The following is a 20,680-nucleotide window of genomic DNA, read 5'->3' on the forward strand; positions in this document are numbered from 1 at the left end:
TTCCTTCTCTCCAGAGTATTTCTAATCAGAGACACTAGCAGCCATCTACTTATGATAAAAGGCTTCTCCTTAGAGAATCAAAGTGACAGAAACTTTTAGGTAGTAAATTTGACAAAGCGTCAGGTTTTCATTTACTGCATTCTCTTTCTGAGAACTTAGTTACATTTCCTAAATGAGTAGCCTGGATTAGATGAAGAGAAAAAAATTTTTAATCACTCCAAATATTTGGAGATAGAGTAACTAGTGAAAACTCTTCATAATTTGTTTTCTCCATTCCAATGCCTCATCCTGTGTGGATTTCGGTTTCTTTGTAGCCTAAGTCTTTGGGGGATACAGATGTGAATAAGTAAGGTACCCCTACAGATCCACATCCGCCTGTGTTTAATTTGCATTCCACATTTCATCCATTCACAGTCCCAAGCCCATTTCAGTTTTTCTCTTCATGGAACAAAATATCCCAGCCCCAAGGACTCATCTCTTTCTCTTCTTGAAGGACTGCAGTCAGTGCAGGTTCTCTTGCCAGCTGCTACCTCATGCTGAGAAATCATGCAGATAGACCACCCTTCTCCAAGTCATCACAAGCCCAGAGATGCTCTTTGTGCATTGCACCAAATGCCACAGTGAAGAAAAGAAAATCAATCAGAATCTTCCTGCATTTCAGTATGGGCTGACCTTCCTCCTTTGTGAGTGATTTCAGGGATCAAGAGAAAACTATTTAGGTCCTGTCCACTAATTTGCTAATGTTTGAAATTCCTTTGTTAAAGACTTAACTTAAGCTTAATATTATAGGCCCTGTTTAAAAACAATTTCCCTGTGTGAGATAACACATAGTACATTGTTAATCATTGACATTTCAGTTTGAATAAGATCACCAGATGCATTTTGAAAGTAGATTTCTATAACGAGTAGGGGGCGAAAGAACATGAGGACCCCGAATTAAGCACAGAGGAGAGCAGAAAGGGGACACTTGGCTCTCAGTATAAACAGCATCTACTTTTGCTTCCATACTTCCCTTACCTCAGTCCCAATTTCAACTAACATTGTTAAATTTTGTCAGGTATTGAAGGCATTCCAAATAAAGTAATATGCAGTGAATTTTCTCTGATTATTGCCAAGCCAGATAAGTATTGACTTCATTATTAAAGTATGCATATATTACAGAATTAATATAAAAGTGCACATCTTAGACTTGTCATTATTCGTGTATATATATGTGTGTGTGTATATATATATATATATATTTGTATGTGTGTGTCTATTTCTTAACATGAGTTAAAACAGTATATGGATTCAGCATTACCCAAGGCAGTGGAATTTAAAGATGTGAAAATACAGCAATCATATACATTATTTTGTACAATTACCCTTCAGTAAATGCAAACAGGGACATTTATTAAGCGCTTCAAAATTTGTATCTCCACCTAGTGGTAACTGATGGAAATAACATGTTTTTAAATTAATATTTTAAGCACCAGGAGTGGATAAATGGAGATGTTCTTGGTCAATCAGCATTCGTTATCAATGCAGTTATATTTTTATATGGGATGGAAAGTACAAAGTAAAGCTAGACGTGCAGTTGGAAAAGGGAAGCCAAGTACTGTTCAACTAACTGTGAACAATATAGAGTAGGCATAAATTATTCAATATGGAGCAAGCCAGGATTTCAAGCAGTAGTTATATAGCAGAAATCTCATAGGACTAAAAGATAAGGATGGACGGTTTATTTTGAACATCAAGAAGGGAGCCAGGGAATTACCTCCATTTGCTCTTTTTTTTCTGAGAACATCACCTAATGGCCATCCTTCTCCATGGCTTCCCTGAGTCAGTCTTCTTGATGACAAAGAATGTTTGCGAGAGAAGTCATTTTGGGATATGAAAGAACCCCTTGGTTTCCTCAAGTGTCTCATTTAAAATCCTACTGAGTGGAAATATCAATAAAAATTTATCTTAAACTGATATAGGCACAACGCATATCTGCCTCCAGACTCTGAGGCTGCCAAAGAGAAACACTTAGTTGAGGGAACAGCTTGTTAAAAATGTATAAGTTCCCTGTTCCAAATTTTCTCAGAGCCTTTCTTACATGAATTCTTTACCAGATAAGGTAGAATAAGTCCCTGAGAGAGATACCTAGGATTTTTTTTTTAATATATAAAAGAAAGACAAACCTCGTTCTATTTTATCTTTTTTTATGTGATAAAAGAAAGGATTGCTTAGATTTATCAACTACCATAGAGCTTTCATCCTGCTATGGGTGGGAAAAAATAATAAGTCTAATAAACCGACCGTAACATTTATAGATTCACATAATTTACATAAAATTTCATACTATTTATTGTGAGTTGCCTCAGTGCTGGAAGAATCTAATAGACACCTTATGTATGCAGTTCCTTAGGCTTCGCCTGTGCTTGCAAAGGACAATGACCTGAGAATTTATTCCAAATTCCACGGACAACTAGGACACTTTATATTTTTTAATTTAGTCTTGAATTTCTGGCTTGAATCACAAGAATTTTGATTCTTCACTTGAGCTTGCTTATTTATTCACTCACAATACAGTGGTGATAGTGACAATACCCTGATTTTCCCTTGAATAATATTTTATTCATTCATTCATTTATTCTGATTTGATTAAAAGAATTCTTTCTGGATTCAATGGCTTTTGGCTGTAGCACATAGTTTTCTGTCTATGTATTTATTTAACGAATGCTTATTCATCATGTTAGATGTCATGTGTGGAGTTAGGTGCTGGGAATACAATCATAATTTGGGACTAGATGTTTGTAGGAGTTGTTTCTTCGAAAAATATTTACGCCAAGTGCCAAAGCTATAACAAACCACGACATAATTCATGTTTACCTCTGGTGACTTTTTACCTTCCTTTTAGTTCTGCAAAGATTTCTGCAAGGAACTGCTCTCTACCTTTTCGCAGTCATAACTTAATCCTCCCTGCAGGATGCTGCCTGCTATAGAAGCAACGTCCTTCTGTTGTCTCTTACCTACAGGATTCTGTCCTTCTGCGGCTGAATCACATTGTCACAAAGCACACCCGTAGGCCTGAGCATAAGCAGAATTGTTGGGGGCGGTTATAGAGGGAGCTTGGGCAGTTAGGCTGGGGTATCCACCAGCCTAAGGCATCTGAGACACCACCTGCAGTGCTGGACAGAGCCTGGTCAGGAAGTAAAAGGGTATGAGCTACAGGCCTCCAGCCAGCGGTGACCAAGAGCTCCCAGTGCTGTCAAGTAGAGGGTCATATGAAGGTAGGGGGATAGAAGAGATTGTATTTGTCATTTTAGTAGCTCTATTTACAACTTGTAAATACTTAGATATACGTTATGTTGACTCCATTTATTCTCCTGCCCCCAGCCCCGCAGAGGTTTAGGATAGGCCTGATAATTCCTTCCCACCCGCTGCCTCTGCTCTGCGCCCGCCCTGCTGGGCATCACTGCCTCTCACCAGCTCCCCTGGCACTGCTGCTCCTCCCCAGCTGCTCTGCCACTGCTTCTCTGGCACTGGGGCCTTTACTGCTATTCCTCTTAGGAGGTGTGAGAACCCTCCTGGCACGAAAGCTGTTTGGAAAGCACGCTTTGTTCCAGGTTTGTCTTTAATGTTACCCTCTCTCAGAGGTGAACCCAGACTGTACTGCATGTGCTCTTGTTTTGAAAGAGACACTAAGTAAAATACATCTTTCTGTTTTTATATACAGACTTCACAGGACTCAGATATGAGTCCAGTAAAGATAAGAGACATATTCCCATGACAAAGAATATTATCCTGTGAGGAGATCAAAGTTAATTAATTTGCCTAATGATGTACAGAAATAAGTGACAGAACTATGCTTGTATCTGTGTTTCTGGTTTCAAATCTAGGGCTCTGCATGTGATACCAGGCTGGCACTTGGTTTCATTTTATCAGCACTTAATTACTTCCTTTTGAATTGTTCTCTAATTGCTTCACTCATGTTTATTTTCCTTGTCTCTTAGGACTGTAAACATCTGAAGGCAAAGTCAAACGTTGCCAGGGCACTAAAGGATAATGCTGAGAAAATAGTAGCTGCTCCGAATAAATTATTGGATAGCATAAGCTTGGTCTTTGGGAATAATAATCTGCTCTATGAAAGACAAAAAGTCTTCAGAGACAGGAAAACCTAATTCAGGTCTCTGCAATACCACTTACTATTCGTGAGATCTTGGACACATTGCTTAATCTAAGACTTCGTTTCTTCGTCTGTAAAATGGGCATGTTAAACAAATTTACCTCATGGAATGATGATAATAATTATATAACATAGGTAAAGCACAGAGAACATAATACACTCTTAATAAATATACTGTCTAGCTTCATCCTTATCATCATTTTCTAATGAAATTTCAGAAATCACATGGCGGATAATATTTTGCCATTTTACTAAGGAGTCAATTTGCTTAATAATCAGGGAAAAGAACCCACTTTAAGACTGGTAGATGTGTTAGCAACCAGCTGTCCCATTAACTCCATGAATATTTTAATGAGGTTTACAGCTCCGACGGATCTATTTCTTCATGAACATCAGCAATAAAACTTAGTAGATACCAAGGATATGTTACAGAGAGTCCAATGGATCATGAAGAGCTGACGCATATTCATTTCTGGATGTAGTGGGCATGGGTCTCAGGTGGGCTGAGCTGGCATGAAAAGGAGCATCATAGCCACTACTTCTGCTCAGCCCACTTGATTTTGCAGAGAAAATATTCGGCAACACTGAGAGGCATTGTGCAGCACTGGGCCACTCACTTACTGTTCTTGTGTGAGCTCATTTTCATACTATGAAAAAGAAAACCTTCCTCCTCTCTTATCTAAGAACTAGTCCTTGTTTTCTCTGTTTCGAGGGAAAAGTTATAAAAGCTCTTTTTGTTATAAATGGGGTCCATTTTACTACCTCATCATAACTCTAGAAATTAACACTTGCATAGCACCTGAAAGTCTTAAAAAGAAAGCACTGTCTAAAGAGAAGTCCCACATTTCTCCTGTGTCATATGTATTAGACTCATTTGAAAGTTCCTTGAGGACAGAAACGCTGCCGTTTTCTCCACTGTATACAGCCCAGTGCGAAATACATGCTGTGAAAACCAGGGCAGGCAAATCTTTCCTCGGACCCCACCCCATCATATTTGCTTATCCCCGCGTTCCTTAGGTTTGATACAGGCCTCAGGCCACCTGCCAGTTGAAGAAACCTCTTTAAAGAATTGACTGTGGGGGGCTTCCCTGGTGGCGCAGTGGTTGAGAGTCCACCTGCCGATGCAGGGGACATGGGTTCGTGCCCCGGTCCGGGAAGATCCCACATGCCGTGGAGTGGCTGGGCCCGTGAGCCATGGCCGCTGAGCCTGCGCGTCGGGAGAAGCCACAACAGTGAGAGGCCTGCATACCGCAAAAAAAAAAAAGAATTGACCGTGGCTCAACATCTGTCTTTCAGCTCCAGACATGGATGGTTTACTGTGCAGAATAAAAGGCTTGGGTATTCAGTTGACAGAGAAAGTAGAAACCTCTTTGTTTGTTGACAGAAATAAAATGTGTCTTGTCATAATGTTGATATCACATATTAATCGCCCCTGCTGGGGAACGTGGGCCCCCTGGTGCGGTGTGCTATAAATATTGATGTGCTCACCCTGAACTGGCAGGATGCCTGGGAAGCCATGAGAGGTATAGATGAAAGGATTTTCATAAAGGTGTGCTCAGTTGCTCTCCATCCTTTTTTTTTTTATGCTTTGGAATCTATGCATCTCCAACTAATTGCTTCCCCATCCAACCCCACAAAGTTTGAAAAAACCTTTCCAGATATTCCAGGAATATGGTGGACTCTCCTTTCTCGTTTCAAACAGAATACCTAATCCTTGTATCTTTTACATTTTATATGGTTTTGGACAGAAGTCACATCATCCCCAGCCGGCTGCCTATCCAGTAGAGTGAAAAGTTGTCTGGCATCGGCTGCTGGTGAGGAAACATCCAGGCCATTTCAGCTGCAGGGGCAGAATTTTATGCTGTGATGTTATTTTCAGTTCAGGGGACACTTTCCGGTAATCAAGTTGACAGTCTTTCTTAAAGTTACATGCCAACCAGAAGAAAATTGTTGTTTCTGAAGACTGAGCAAATGCTGATGCTCACAGTTGCAAAATGCCAGCTATCATTTGGCACATTTGCTGTTGTTTCACTGCTGTTTACAAATCCTTGCCAACCATAAGATATAGTCTGAATTGTGACCACACTGAAGTCAAAAATAGGGTCCCTTCATTGAATTATAGGGACATATTCCTTCAGTAGACCGCATTATAGATGATTTCTGCAATAATATATTTTATTTTTTTCATCTAACAGATATTTATTGAGCCTCCAGTATTATGTCAGGCACTGTCCTAGGTACTGTGGATATAGGGATAAAGAAGTGGAGCAGACAGACAAGGTTCTCTGCTGTCACTTTACGGTCTCATAATAGGACCTCCAAAAAGAAAAATAAACAAGGAACACATCAGTTATATATTCCGAACATTAAAACCGAATAGGAGACCTGGTGGTTACTGTGGATTGGGTAGTCAAATAGTATGAAGTGTACATTTTTTAAAGTTACGAGCAGATTACAGACGGGGTAAGAGATTGTGCCAAGCAGCATGTAGTCCTCACGCAAAGGCATTTAATGTGGGAGCGTTAGGCATTTTTAAGGAACAGTTGGTCAGTGCCTTTGAATATTTTTTAATTTTAAATGACAAGAGAGGCAAATTTGACTGAGGGTATGTGAAAAGAGAGTGCAGGAAGCAATTCTTTAAGGGTATTTCACAAAAAAATTACTTTAAGGGCTTCCAACAAAGGTCTGGACAACTAGGACCGAGAGCAGATGGCAAGATCACCCAGTCTTATCCAAGATGAGAAATTTGTTGGTGAGAGAGAGTCTAATGGGTCCTCTATCTCAAAAGGCTATCCTGGCACCCTTAGTTTGGAGGAAAGCCCATCTGCCTTGGGAAGCAATGACAATTCCTCTCTTTTGTATCTGTTCTTAGCGCTTGGCACAGAAGTTAATAAATGTTGCGTGCTCACGTTTTATAGACGATATCAGTGAGAAAGCAAATGTGAAAAATCTGACTCCTTACCCCAATTTGGAAATCTAGACTAGCCGGAAAGCTATGTAGAATGTCCTGTCCTAACCTCTACCATTCTGAAGCACTTGGAGAGAGAACTTTAAGGTAGAAAGCAGCATATGATTCAGAATATTGCTTAAACTTGCTCTAGACCTTTACTTTTCAATATTTGCAAATGAACATCTTATGAGAAATGCCAGTGAATTGTAGTTACTGGCCTAACTTAATTTGACTTCTTTTTGCAATCTCATAAGTATGCTTAGTCCAGGAAAGAGAAGTTTTTTTGTAATGTAGAGTAAAGCGTGCTTCAGATTATTCTCTCAGGGAAACATACATTTAAAAATAGGTCACATTGACTAAATTTGTCTGACTTTTTTTTCATACGGAAGATTTTTTTCAAAGCAGTTTTTTCGGTTTAGATGTTTTCCCAGAACCTAAACTATCACATTCACCTCAAATTTCCGCATGGGAAGTTTCTTTTTAGAAATGGTCTGAGAAATGCAATTAGAATTTTTTAGGTGGGGAAGTAGCTCAGGGAAGTTTCTTTTTAGAAATGGTCTGAGAAATGCAATTAGACTCTTTTAGGTGGGGAAGTAGCTCAGGGAATTTTCTGTATCCAAGGTTTGATAATGACTACTAAAAAAAGTTCTCATATTTAAATGACAATTGACAGCTTAAGAAAGGTTGGATCCCTGTGCCTACCTTCAGAAGCTTAAAGTTAAAGAGATCAAATAATTCTGACTGAAAGCCATGTTAAAGAGTCCAACCAATGTGGGAAATAGATTGTAGAGTCTGATCACAGGTTTTATGCAGAAATTGGATTTCACAGATATAATGTGAATCGCACAAAGCAATCTATCCAACAGGGGAAGGACCTGACAGTGCTTAGAGATTTTATTTTGGAAGGGTTTGAAAACACTGGGTATTTCAGTTTATTTTAATGACAGATGAATAGGAGATGCTAAATATTTGATATCAAGAATTTTTTATTGAAATAAAGTTGTATTAAATTATTTTCAAAACTGTTTCAAGCAACTTTACCAAAACTGTAGGGCTTGAATCAGTTCTATTCTTTGCAAAGCATTCTATTTCTGTTCTGGATTGGTGAGACAGTAAACATTTGTGAATGTTTCTGGTCCCTACTGAATTTTGATTGAAAAGAGAAGAATAGGTATTTTGATACTTACTATGTTCTTTTTCTTGGGCTTTCTGACCTTCCCAAAATAGAACTGTCAATTGAATTAAATCTTGTATTGAATACTTTCCAGTGCAAGGCTTGTACTTGAAGAAAAATGAGTGAAAAAAGGTCCCTGCCCTTAAGCTATTCAATCTAGGGTTACAGGCATCTTTTTATTGCCCATTGGTTATCACTGTATGAAATTTCTGTATCATCTTAAATTCATCCCCTAAGCTGAATTTAATTCTCACCTTGGTTAATGTTAATGGTGAAATACAGCCTGAAATATAGAAGGCATTCTGGAAGCCTCTCTTTATTTACCCTTCACACTCAATCAGTTATCAAGTTCTTTCAAATATATCTCTTTAATATGTCTTAAACTGAGTTTATATTCTCATGTCTAAGGACATAATTATTGTTCCTGAATTACTAAAATAGTCTCCTAAATTCTGTATGCATGTCTATAAGTATAAAGTTATCAATTATCTTTTCTTGAAAGGTCTGTCCTTCTCATTTTAACTAAATTTTATTATTGTTCATTTGAAAAGTAATGCTTGATTAGGAATCAATTTAAGAATACAAATAATTATTACTACAATTTAATGGATGGTTCTGATGGCTCATGTGGTGTTCCCAGGGCTTTATGCATATTCTTTCGTTTATTCTCAAAATAACCATAACAGGTGAGTATTATTAGAATCTGCATTGTAAAGTTAAGCATATAGTATTTAAAGGTTTACTTTTTATAATAAAATGTATATTCTTTTTATGAAAATAGTCTTTATTTTTCTTAGTTGGCTAAGTAAAATATTTGGCTCTTCTAGAGTAATTCTAATGTGTTGATTGATTGAAAGTTAGCTGAAATGCAAAGTACACAACCTCTATTCGATTGTGGATTGGCTTTGATAGATTATTTTCCTTGATTAGGCCTGTCATTTAGAAAGATAGTCTGACAACAGTTTATACGATGTTATATTGGATATTCTACCACATGGCAGGTATTCCCTAAATTTTTGTTCAATAAATAAGGTTTAAAGACTAGTTAATATGTTGTTATATAGATCAGGAGAGATGAGAACTCAGAGAGAGTGGAATTCATATGAAAAGGAGAGGTCAGATGTTACGTGCCCATAGAGATAAAGTGATCAGAATTTGGTGATAAAAGGAAGCGTCCAGGAGAGCTCTGGAACTTTAAAAGCAACCAGGAGCATAGTGATGTTGCATTGGTACAGAAGGATGAGAATTTTCATGGGGGTGCTGGAATTGATCGAAGCTTTGAACATTTGAGTACAATTACACAATAGTTTTGTCTGTTTATTTTGTTCATTTTTAAGATGATTATTCTTATTTCAAGCAATTAAAGCAAGTTTCTTCTAGTTCTGTCATACTTTCTAAGTAATTTCCAGTCCCCATCCCGCTCTCAGTATCTATTAAAGGAAAATCTCTCATAAAAATAATTTAGACTGGCATACTTTTCTTATGGGCATTTATATTTTAAACCAACTTTTTGATTGTGGAATTGTATTCGTGTGTACAGCAAATTACCACAGCATAAAACAACCTGCATTTTATTATCTCAGAAGTTTTGTGGGTCGGGTGTCTGGGCACAGCTTAACTGGGTCCTCTGCTTAGGGTATCATAGCTTACAGTCAAGGTGTCCTCCAGGGCTGGGTTCTCAGCTGGAGACTCAAGTGGGGGAAATATGCTCTTCCCCTCTAGCATTGTTGTTGGCAACATTCAGTCCCTTGTGATTTTAAGTTTCATGGAAACTTGCCTTCTCAAAGCCCACAAAGGGAGAAGTAGTCTAACATGATTGAGTCTTTTATAATGTAACATAATCATGGGAGTGAAAGCCTATTACCTCTGCTATATTCTATTGGTTAGAAATGAGGCATAGTTCCTGCTAACTCTCAAGGTGAGGGAATTTACAAGGATATGAACCCCAGAAGGCAGAAATCATGGGGCCACTTAAAGTATGTCCGTTACAGGAATAGAAGAATTGGCTCATGGTGAAAATTTTACTGTAGTTTAATTTCTTGTTTTCCAAATCTCTTCTCAACATATCAACTTTGGCTAATGAGGAATTAATGCTGTTACCAACATCCTACTATGGCAAAATGTACTCTATGATGAAATATCTGCTCTATTTTTTCCAACTTTATTGAGATATTGTTGACATGTGTGTAAGTTTAAGGTGTACAGTGTGATGTTTTGATACACATATGTATTGTGAAATGAGTACCACAATAAGGTTAGGTAACATACCCACCCCTTCACATAATTGCCTTTTTATTTTTTTGATGATAACATTTAAGATCTATTTTCTTAACAAATTTCAAGTATAAAATACACTATTGTTAATTGGAGTCACCATACCATAAATTAGATCCCCAGAACTTACTTATCTTATCACTGGAAATTTGTACCCTTTGACCAATATCTCCCCTTTTCCCCCATTGTCTCTGGCAATCACCATTGTACTTTCTATGATTATGGCTTTTTCAGATTCCACATATAAATAAGAGAATGCAGTACTTTTCTTCCTCTGTTTGACCTATTTCATGTAGCATAATGCTCTCAAGGTCCATCCATGTTGCATAAATGGCAGGTTTTCCTTTTTTATAGCCGAATAATATTCCATTGTATGTATAGACCACATTTTTTTTGCTCATTCATCCTTCCATGGAGACTTAGGTTGTTTCTATTTCTTGGCTATTGTAGATATTGCTGCAATGGATATTGAGATGCAGATATCTTTTCAAGATAATGATTTCATTTCCTTTGGATATATACCTAGAAGTGGGATTGCTGGGTCATATAGTAGTTCTATTTTGTAATTTTCTGAGGAACCTCCATACAGTTTTCCATAGTGGTTGTACTAATTTACATTTACACCAACAGTGCACAAAAGTTTTCTCTTCTCCCATCCTCACCAACTCTTGTTTTCTTTTGTCTTTTTGATAATAGCCATTCTAACAGGTGTGAGGTGATTTCTCATAGTGGGTTTGATCTGCATTTCCCTCCTGATTAGTGATTTTGAGCATCTTTTCATGTATTTTATGGCCATTCGTATGTCTTCTTTTGAAAAATGTCTATTTAATAAATCCTTGTTCATTTTTCAGTCAGATTGTTTGCTCTTTTTGATGTTGAGTTTCTTTTTTATATTAACCCCTTATTAGATAGATAGATTGAAAATATTTTTTTCCCATTCTATACTTTGCCTTTTCATTCTGCTGATTGTTTCTTTTGTTGTGCAGAAGCTTTTTGTTTGCTATAGTTCCAGTTTATTTTTGTTCTTTTTTGCTTGCACATTTGGTATCATAGCGAAGAAATCATTACCAATACCAATGCCAAGGAGATTTTCTCTATGTTTTCTTCCAGGAATTTTAGTTTTGAATCTTATATTTAAATCTTTAATACATATTGAGTTAATTTTTGTGAGTAGTGTTAGAAAGGGATCCAGTTTCATTCTTTTGCATGTGACAATTCAGTTTTCCCAACACCATTTATTGAAAGGATTATCCTTTCCCCATTTAATATTCTTGACTCTCTTATCAAATATTTGTTAACTATATATGCATGCATTTATTTCTGGACTCTCATTTCTGTTTTATAGGTCTGTGTTTCTATTTTGATGCCAGTACTATACTGTTTTGATTCTATAGCTTTGTAATAAAGTTTTGAGATCAGAAATTGTGATGTCTCCAAAGTCAGAATTACGTTGGCTATTTGCAGTCTTTTGTGGTTCCAAATAAATTTTAAAATTGATTTTTCTACTTCTGTGAAAAATTGCTATTGGAATATTGATAGGGATTGCATTGAATCTATAGATGGCTTTGGTGGTATGGACATTTTAACAATATTAATTTTTCCACTCCATGAGCATGAGATATCTTTCCATTTATTTGTTTCTTCTTCAGTTCCTTTCAACAAAGTTGTAATTCTCAGTACACACATCTTTCACCACCTTTGTTAAATTTAGGCTTAAGTATATTTTTATTTTTGCTGCTATTATAAATGTTTTCTTTATTTCTTTTTCAGATAGTCCATTGTTAGTATATAGAAACATGGCTGATTTTTGGATGTTGATTTTATATCCTGCAACTTTACTGAATTTGTGTATTAGTTCTAATGCTTTTTTTGGTAGAATGGTAGAGTCTTTAGAGCTTTCTATATATAAGGTCATATCATCTGCAAAAAGATAATTTTACTTCTTTTTGTCTGATTAAAGATTCTTTTTTTCTTACCTAATTGATATGGCTAGGACTTCCAGTACTGAACTGGGTTAAAATGGTGAGAATGGGTAACATTGTCTTCTTACTGATCTTATAAGAAAACCTTTCAAGTTTTCACTATTAAGTATGTTAGCTGTGGGCTCAGCATATATGGACTTTATTATATTGAAGTACATTCCTTGTATACTCAATGTGTTGAGAGTTTTTATCTTGAATGGATGTTGAATTTTGTCAAATGTTTTTTCTACATCTGTTGAGATAATCACATAATTTTTATCATTAATTCTATTAGTATATCACATTTATTGTCTTGCCTGTGTCGAACTATCTTAGCATCCCAGGAATGAATCACAATTAATCATGGTGTATGGTGCTGTTGAATTCAGTTTGCTAGTATTATGTTGAGAATTTTTGCATCTATATTTATTAAGGATATTAGCCTGTAGTTTTCTCTTATTGTAGTGTCTTTCTCTGTCTTTGTATCAGGGTAATGTTGGGCCTTGTAAAATGAGTTTGGAATTGTTCTCATCTTTAGTTTTTCGGAAGAGTTTGAGAAGAATTGGTGTCAGTTCTTTAATTGTTTGGTAGAATTCACCAGTGAAGCCATCTGCTTCTGGGCTCTTTTAGTTGGCTGGTTTTTGTTTACTGTTTCAATCTTCTTACTCATTATTGGTCTGTTCAAATTTTCTGTTTCTTCATGATTCAGTCTTGGCTGATTTTATGTTTCTAGGAATTTATCTATTTGTTCTAGGTTACCCAATTTGTTGGATGTTTATAACTGTTTATAGTAGTCTCTTATGATCCTTTGTATTTCTGTGGTGTCAGTTGTAATGTCTCCACTTTCATTTCTGATTATTTATTTCAGTGTTCTCTCCTTTTCTCTTGGCTGGTCTAGCTAAAGGTTTGTCAATTTTGGTTATCTTTTCAAAAAATCAGATCTTAGTTTGCTGGTCCTTTCTACTGATTTTATATTCTCTATTTCATTTATTTCTTCTTGAAGTGTAAAAGTTAGGTTGTTTATATGAGATTTTTCTTTTTTCTTTTTTTTTTTCCTCTTCTTTTTTCTTAATGTGTAGGCATTTATCACCATGAACTTCCTTCTTAGAATTGCTTTTGCTTATACCATTAGTTTTGGTATGCTGTGTTTCCCTTTTCATTTGTTTCAAGATATCTTTTGATTTTCCCTTTTGATTTCTTCTTTGACCTGTTGTTTAGGAGTGTGTTGTTTAGTTTGCACACATTTATGAATTTCCCACTTTTCCTTCTGTGTTTGAATTTATAGTTTCATACCACTGTGTTCAGAAAAGATACTTGATATTATTTCAGTCTTTTACATTTGCTAAGGCTTGTTTTGTGACCTAATATAATATCTATACTGGAGAATGTTCTGCATGCTCTTGAGAAGAATCTATATTCTGCTGCTGTTGGGTGGAATGTTCTGTATGTGTCTGTTACATCTATTTGGTCTAAGATATAGTTCAAGTCCAGTGTAATGATTTTCTGTCTGGATGATCTATCCAGGGCCAAAAGTGAGGTATTGAAGTACCCTACTGTTTTTGTATTGCTGCCTACTTGTCCCTTCAGATCTGTTAGTATTTGCTTAATATATTTAGGTGCTCTGATGTTGGGTGCCTGTTTATTTATGCTTGATATATCCTCTCGATGAATGTACCCCTTTATCATTATATAATCACCATATTTGCCTCTCATGACAGTTTTAACTTAAAGTCTATTTTGTGTGATATAAATTTAGCTTCCCCTACTCACTTTTGCTTTTACTATCCCTTCACTTTGAACTTATGTATGTCCTTAAAGCTGAAGTGAGTGTCTTGTAGGCAGCACTTAGCTGGGTTTTGTCTTCTTGTTTTTTAATCCATTTGACCACTCTATGCCTTTTGATTTGAGGATTTAATACATTACATTTAAAGTAATTATTGATAGGTAAGAACTTACTAATTCCATCTTATTAATTATTGTATGCTGTTTTGCAGTTTTCTTGTTCCTTTCTTCTCCTTTTGTCATCTTTCTTTGTGAATTGATGATTTTCCAGAGTGAAATGCTTTGATTCCCATCTCTTTATCTTTTATCTATCAACTGTAAGTTTTTGCCTTGTGCTTACCACAAGACTTACATAAAACATCTCATATAGAGATATAATAGTCTTTTAAGCTGATAACTACTCAACTTTAATCACATATAAAAATTTGACCCTTATACTCTCTCCCCATATTTTTGATGTCTTATTTTACCTCTTCTTATATTATCTATCCATTAAAATTATTATAGCTCTATTTATTTTTAATACTTTTATCCTTTAAACCTTTTTTATTTGAGTTAAGTGATTTACACACCACCAAATTACTGTATTAGAGTATTTGAATTTGACTGTATACTTACCTTTACAAGTATGTTTTGTATTTTCACATCATTTCATGTTACTAATTAGAGTCCTTTCATTTCAGCTTGAAAAACACCTTTCAGCATCTTGTAAGACAGGTCTAATGGTGATGAACTCCTTCATTCCTGAAAAACAGCTTTGCCAGGTAAAATATTCTTGTTTGGCAATTTTCTCTTTCAAGAGTTTGACTCTATCATCTCATTCTCTCCTGGCCTGCAAGGTTTCTGCTGCAAAATCCACTGATAGCCTTACGGGGATTCCCTTATATATGAATTAATTTTTCTCTTGTTGTTTTTTCTTGCTGTTAAAATTTTTCTCATTGTCTTTTATTTTATTTTATTTTTTTAACATCTTTATTGGAGTATAATTGCTTTACAATAGTGTGTTAGTTTCTGCTTTATAACAAAGTGAATCAGCTATACTTATACATATATCCCCATATCTCCTCCCTCTTGCATCTCCCTCCCACCCTCTCTATCCCATCCCTCTAGGTGGTCACAAAGCACCAAGCTGACCTCCCCGTGCTATGCGGCTGCTTCCCACTAGCTATCTATTTTACATTTGGTAGTGTATATATGTCCATGCCATATGTCAGCAAGTGGGCAGGCCTGTTGTTTATGTACACAGGGGCCATCCTGGTGTCTGGGTCCATGTGGATAGGCCTAGCGCTGGAGTCTGCAGTGATGGGCCTGGGGGGGGGGACCTGGGTCTGCATGGGCAGGCTTGGATCATGGGTCCAGAGGGCCAATCAGGACCCAGGGACCACTGGGGCGGGCCTGGGATTTGGGCTCACCTCACTCTCCTTCTCCCATGGGGAGAGGGTATCTCTCTGTGTGTTGGTCTGCCTGGGCTTGGGGAAGAGTGATGAAAGTAGTATGAATCTGTCTTTCCTACTGCCTTCATGCATCTTTTCTAATTTCAGTACTTCACCCAGGTGCAGTAATTCTTTACCTGGAATTCTTGACTCTTATAAAATTATTTTTGCACGTGGATAGTTGTTCAAATTGATGTTTCTGGGGAGGGGACAAGCTCTGAAGTTCCTATGCCACCATTTTTGCTGATATTACTCTCCCCATATTTTAGTTGTTGTTCTTTAATCTCAGATATTAGTTCCAAGTATGGTAAAAACAAAGGAAAAAACCAATACGCTAGCAAACCAGAGCCAAAATAAATAAGCAAGGAAGCAAAAAAGCAAATAAACACAACAGAATCTTCAGCCATCTTGAGAGTCAAATCCAGAAGGAGGAGAAGTTTAGTTTCTAAAGGCAACAGGTCCCAGAGAAGTATTTATCAACCCAAAGTCTCTTGGTGCTTTCCTGAAATCTCCAGTTTATTCACGGATATGATTTTTATTAAAGCAACTTGGCCTATGTAATAGGAAAAAGCAAAACTGTTCCTTAGAAAGATAATTATCTGCTCATTAGGTGTTTATTTTAAAAAATGAGCTATATTCTCTTTCCTTTGCCTTTGATTGCTGAGTCATTGAGTTGTAGGGGATATATTGTGGGTGAAGAGGAGAATCATGTAAGAACAATAGCAAATCCTTTGCCTGGAATTTGTTTTTTAGTTTTTGACTTATGCCTTCAGTCCTCATAAAGATTCTTATAGTGGTGAATTTCAGAATTTATACTTGTGCTTTGATTTATTAAGATAGTAACACAAGGAAAATAAAGTTGTAAAGATTTTGTAGAAAAGTTTACTAATTTAGTTTTGGTTAAGATTTTGTTTACTTGTTTAGAAGAAAGATTTGTGAATATCTGATTATCAACGGTTTTTTTTTAACATCTTTATTGGAGTATAATTGCTTTACAATGGTGGGTTAGTTTCTGTTGTATAACAAAGTGAATCGGCTATACATAAACATATATCCCCATGTCTCCTCCCTCTTGCGTCTCCCTCCCAAATGATATATACTGATCCATCCGTTAGACATGAAGCTCTCACCCTTTATATCAAGTTTAAATAAAGTTTTTAGACCTAAAATATTTTTATTTGATCTGAAAAACAATATTGCAAATCCTGCCTGGAATCTTTGAAAACTGATTGAGCCTGTACTTATGTAACTCATGGTGTACACAAAGATCATGGGCTTGTACAGACAGTCACTTTGGAAGCATTATTTTAATGTAGAATTGTCACACCTACAAATGAATTACTTGATGGCTGAACTTATGGTGTGACTAACACATGCTTTGCTAGTTAACTCCTGTGTGTGTGTTTGAATAGATAGATAGATAAATTAGAATTTTATTTAATAGTGAAAATAATTGTTTGGATAATATATTCAATCCCTCCTTACTAAGGACTTGGTGATACCCTTCGATGCATCAGATCCAGAGAGTGTTTCTGTCATGGTCCTGATTGTATCATGTTTTGATGTCCTGATTTGATGTCATCTCAAGAAAGTTATTCTGAGTTTCACCCTGATAGAGGTTAGGTTAAGAGAGCCATTGCAGATTGTATGCAGTCTCTTTTTGTAGTTTCTCAGCTATATTTCTATGGTTCTACCTACTATTTGGCTTAATTTTCTTTTTATAGGTATTTGAGATGCTTGAAGTTGAGGAATTTTCTCATGTTCAGTGTATTTCTGGTAAAAGGCTATGTATGCCCTAGAAAGTAAACATTTTTCTGTGCTATTCAGACAGATATTCCAGGTTAAAGTCATGCTCTCATTTTTTTGCAGGAAAGGAATGATCTCTAGGTTGAATATTCTGAAAACAATGGGGTACAATATTCATAAAGAATTAAATCAATGTTCCCTCCAGTTTTACCATTAAATTATCAGGGCTTGGTATTTACCTGGTTCATTCCAATGTGTTTGTGAGATGACATCTACAGAGATTTGTAAGTTTTTCAAACCAGAGAGCAAAATTACGTCAATATTCTTAAGTGCTTTGAAGTGAGGCAGTGTGAAAATCAGATCGAAGAGCTTGACTATCAGAATTCATAACTTCTTTTTACTCTGTTCTTTTCCCTATACCTAGAACTCCATCTTTCCTTTGTACATGGTGCCTTTTCTTTTATCCTAACTCTTCTCCCTTCCACCTCTTTCAATAATTATATAACATGTAGCTCTTTGGCCCCAGACTTAAATTTTAATAATTTTATAATTTTCACCTCTTACATTCTGTTCAGTCATTTTGCCTTAGGAGACAGTACTGAAAATAATCCCTTCATGGTGACGTGCTAAGAATATGAGTATACAGTACTTTTAAGGTTTTTATTTTTTTTATTGTTGACTTGTAAAACTAAAATGTTATTTTGATTTATTGTTGACTTGTAAAACTAAAATGTTATTTTGATTTAACTGATATATTTTGGAAGAGAGAAGTCATATTGACTCTAAGTAAGTCAAATGTAGATAATGACAGTAAGTTAACAATCCTTTATCTGTAGAATATCTGCTTAATGTATAGTTGACCAGGAAAGTATCTCAGTGCGGCCTCGTAGAATGAGTGTGTTCCTCCCTCCGCTATATCTCAATGCCTTAGTTTTCCTCTTTTTAAATAGTCGCTTGGCCTCATATTTCATTAAACCCCTGCAGTAGGAAATTTGAGCTCTAATAATAAATTAGGTAAAAGCAACACTGAGATATAGATAAAATCTTGCTATTTTAGCAAAGATACTCTACATGTTCTTCCAAATGTTCATATTTTACAAGGAATGTACTCCATATTGAACTTATACTGGATGCTTTTAATTATATAGAATGGATCCTGAGGTTAAATGTGAGACCGTAGAGATAGCACTGCGTGGTTAGTTATTAATGTTAATTGAGCTTTCATTTTGTGAGGTGCACAGTACAAAAGAAATAGAAGTTCAGATGCAGGCTTCCTTGCAAACTGATCATCTAATGGGGAGATAGAATTCATTAAAAAGCGGCACCCAATCCTGAATTTCCATGCCTAGACATCAAAAGGGCTAATGTTATTAAACTCTGTATTTGTATAACACTTTGAAATGTACAATCTGTCCTCATATATGATATCTCTTAAGATCTCTTAGGATACTGTGAAAACTACAAGGTGTGGTGAAAGAGCATGAATTTGGTTTCAAATAGAGCTGGTTCTAAATCCTGTTCTGCCTCTAAAGTTGAAGATTTCAAGATCTCTGCACCTCAGTTTCCTCAGTTGTATAATGAGGATAATAACATGCCTTTTAGTGCTGATTTGAGATTTATAGGAAATGACATGTTGTAGGATGGTCACTTACTTCATATAGTAAGTGACCAATAAATGTGTGCTCCTCTCATTATCCTTTTGCAGATGAGGAAACTGAAGCCTCTGCTTGGGACTAGGTCCTAGGCCTCCTAAACAAGATCAAAGCTCTGTTCATTATGCCACACTGTTGGGGTTATCATGTGTGCTTAGTAGTCTGAAGGCTTACCATAGAGAACATCTTAATTTCAAGCCTATGCTAAAGACTTACCAGTTCTTATTATAGTTTCTCCCCAGAGATTTTGCATCCCCATGCTCCCTTTGATTTGGTAAAGGTTACTTTGTCTGATAGAAGAAAATAGTATATATCTATTGTTCCTTATCCACAGATCAGCTTTTTTGTACTTGATAAAATGTTTGATCCTTTCAGAGATGCTATGAGCTCCACAGATTTCATCGTATCTTGCATATCTTATACTAATTCATAAATTTTATTGTCCTTTCTCTGCCATGTATCAAAGGGGGTTGGCAGGGAGTAGAAGTTACTAGATAAAAATATATAATCAGGGCTTCCCTGGTGGCGCAGTGGTTGAGAGTCCGCCTGCCGATGCAAGAGACACGGGTTCGTGCCCCGGTCCGGGAAGATCCCACATGCCACGTAGCGGCTGGGCCCGTGAGCCATGGCCACTGAGACTGCACGTCGGGAGCCTGTGCTCCACAACGGGAGAGGCCACAACAGTGAGAGGCCTGCGTACCGGAAAAAAAAAATATATATATATATATAATCAATGGGAAGATGGTAGGACCTTACAAAGGTCAAACAGAGAAAACAATAACAAGAGAAATATGTGGGCATGGGTATTAGCCAAGGCCATGGATATGCCCAGGGTGTTCTAAGAAACACGCCAACTTAATGGAAGGAGTGAAGCTAACCATGCAGAGAGGAAGTGTGGGCATGTGACCTGCCTGTGCACACTCCCTAAGTTGATATTTCTTGGAAGGCCCAAGGCAGTACTGATGTAGAAGCATACTTATTGACCTTAAAAGGAGTTTTAAAAAATATAACATTAGCTTTATATAACTTCATTACCCTTACCAAATATGTTTTGTGTAGATATACTGGCTACCTTTTCCTGGGTATCTGTGGTACAGATGCATTGTATAACATTGAGGTGAGATTTGTACACGTCCTCTAGGTTTCAAGAAGACGGTGTCTATCTCTAAAGTTATTAGAAAAGTGATCACTTTTGTTCATGCCTGACTAGTGTTGTATGGGAACTAGAAAGAAAAAAAAACTTTTTCTTGAAATAAATTTGTCTTCCTACATAGCTAGTTGGAAGGGGTACTTCCCATCTACAAATATCTTCTGTAGAATACTTAGAAGACTTTTTCTCAAATGTAATACAGCAACATCTACTCAGAGTTTTCCACTGGCTTTTAAGTGAATAGAAATCAGGGCGCTACTGAAGAATAAACAGATTTTTCTCCTTAAAGTGAATATGGTTTCCATTGTTTTGGCTTGTCTCCATTTATGGGCTATGAGGTTTATAGTTCTAGCTTCTTAACAAGCTAGTTCCAAAGTCTCTCAGTATGTGCAATGGGTATTCAGC

Source organism: Phocoena phocoena, chromosome 14, assembly GCF_963924675.1.
Source record: "Phocoena phocoena chromosome 14, mPhoPho1.1, whole genome shotgun sequence".
NCBI lineage: Eukaryota > Metazoa > Chordata > Mammalia > Artiodactyla > Phocoenidae > Phocoena > Phocoena phocoena.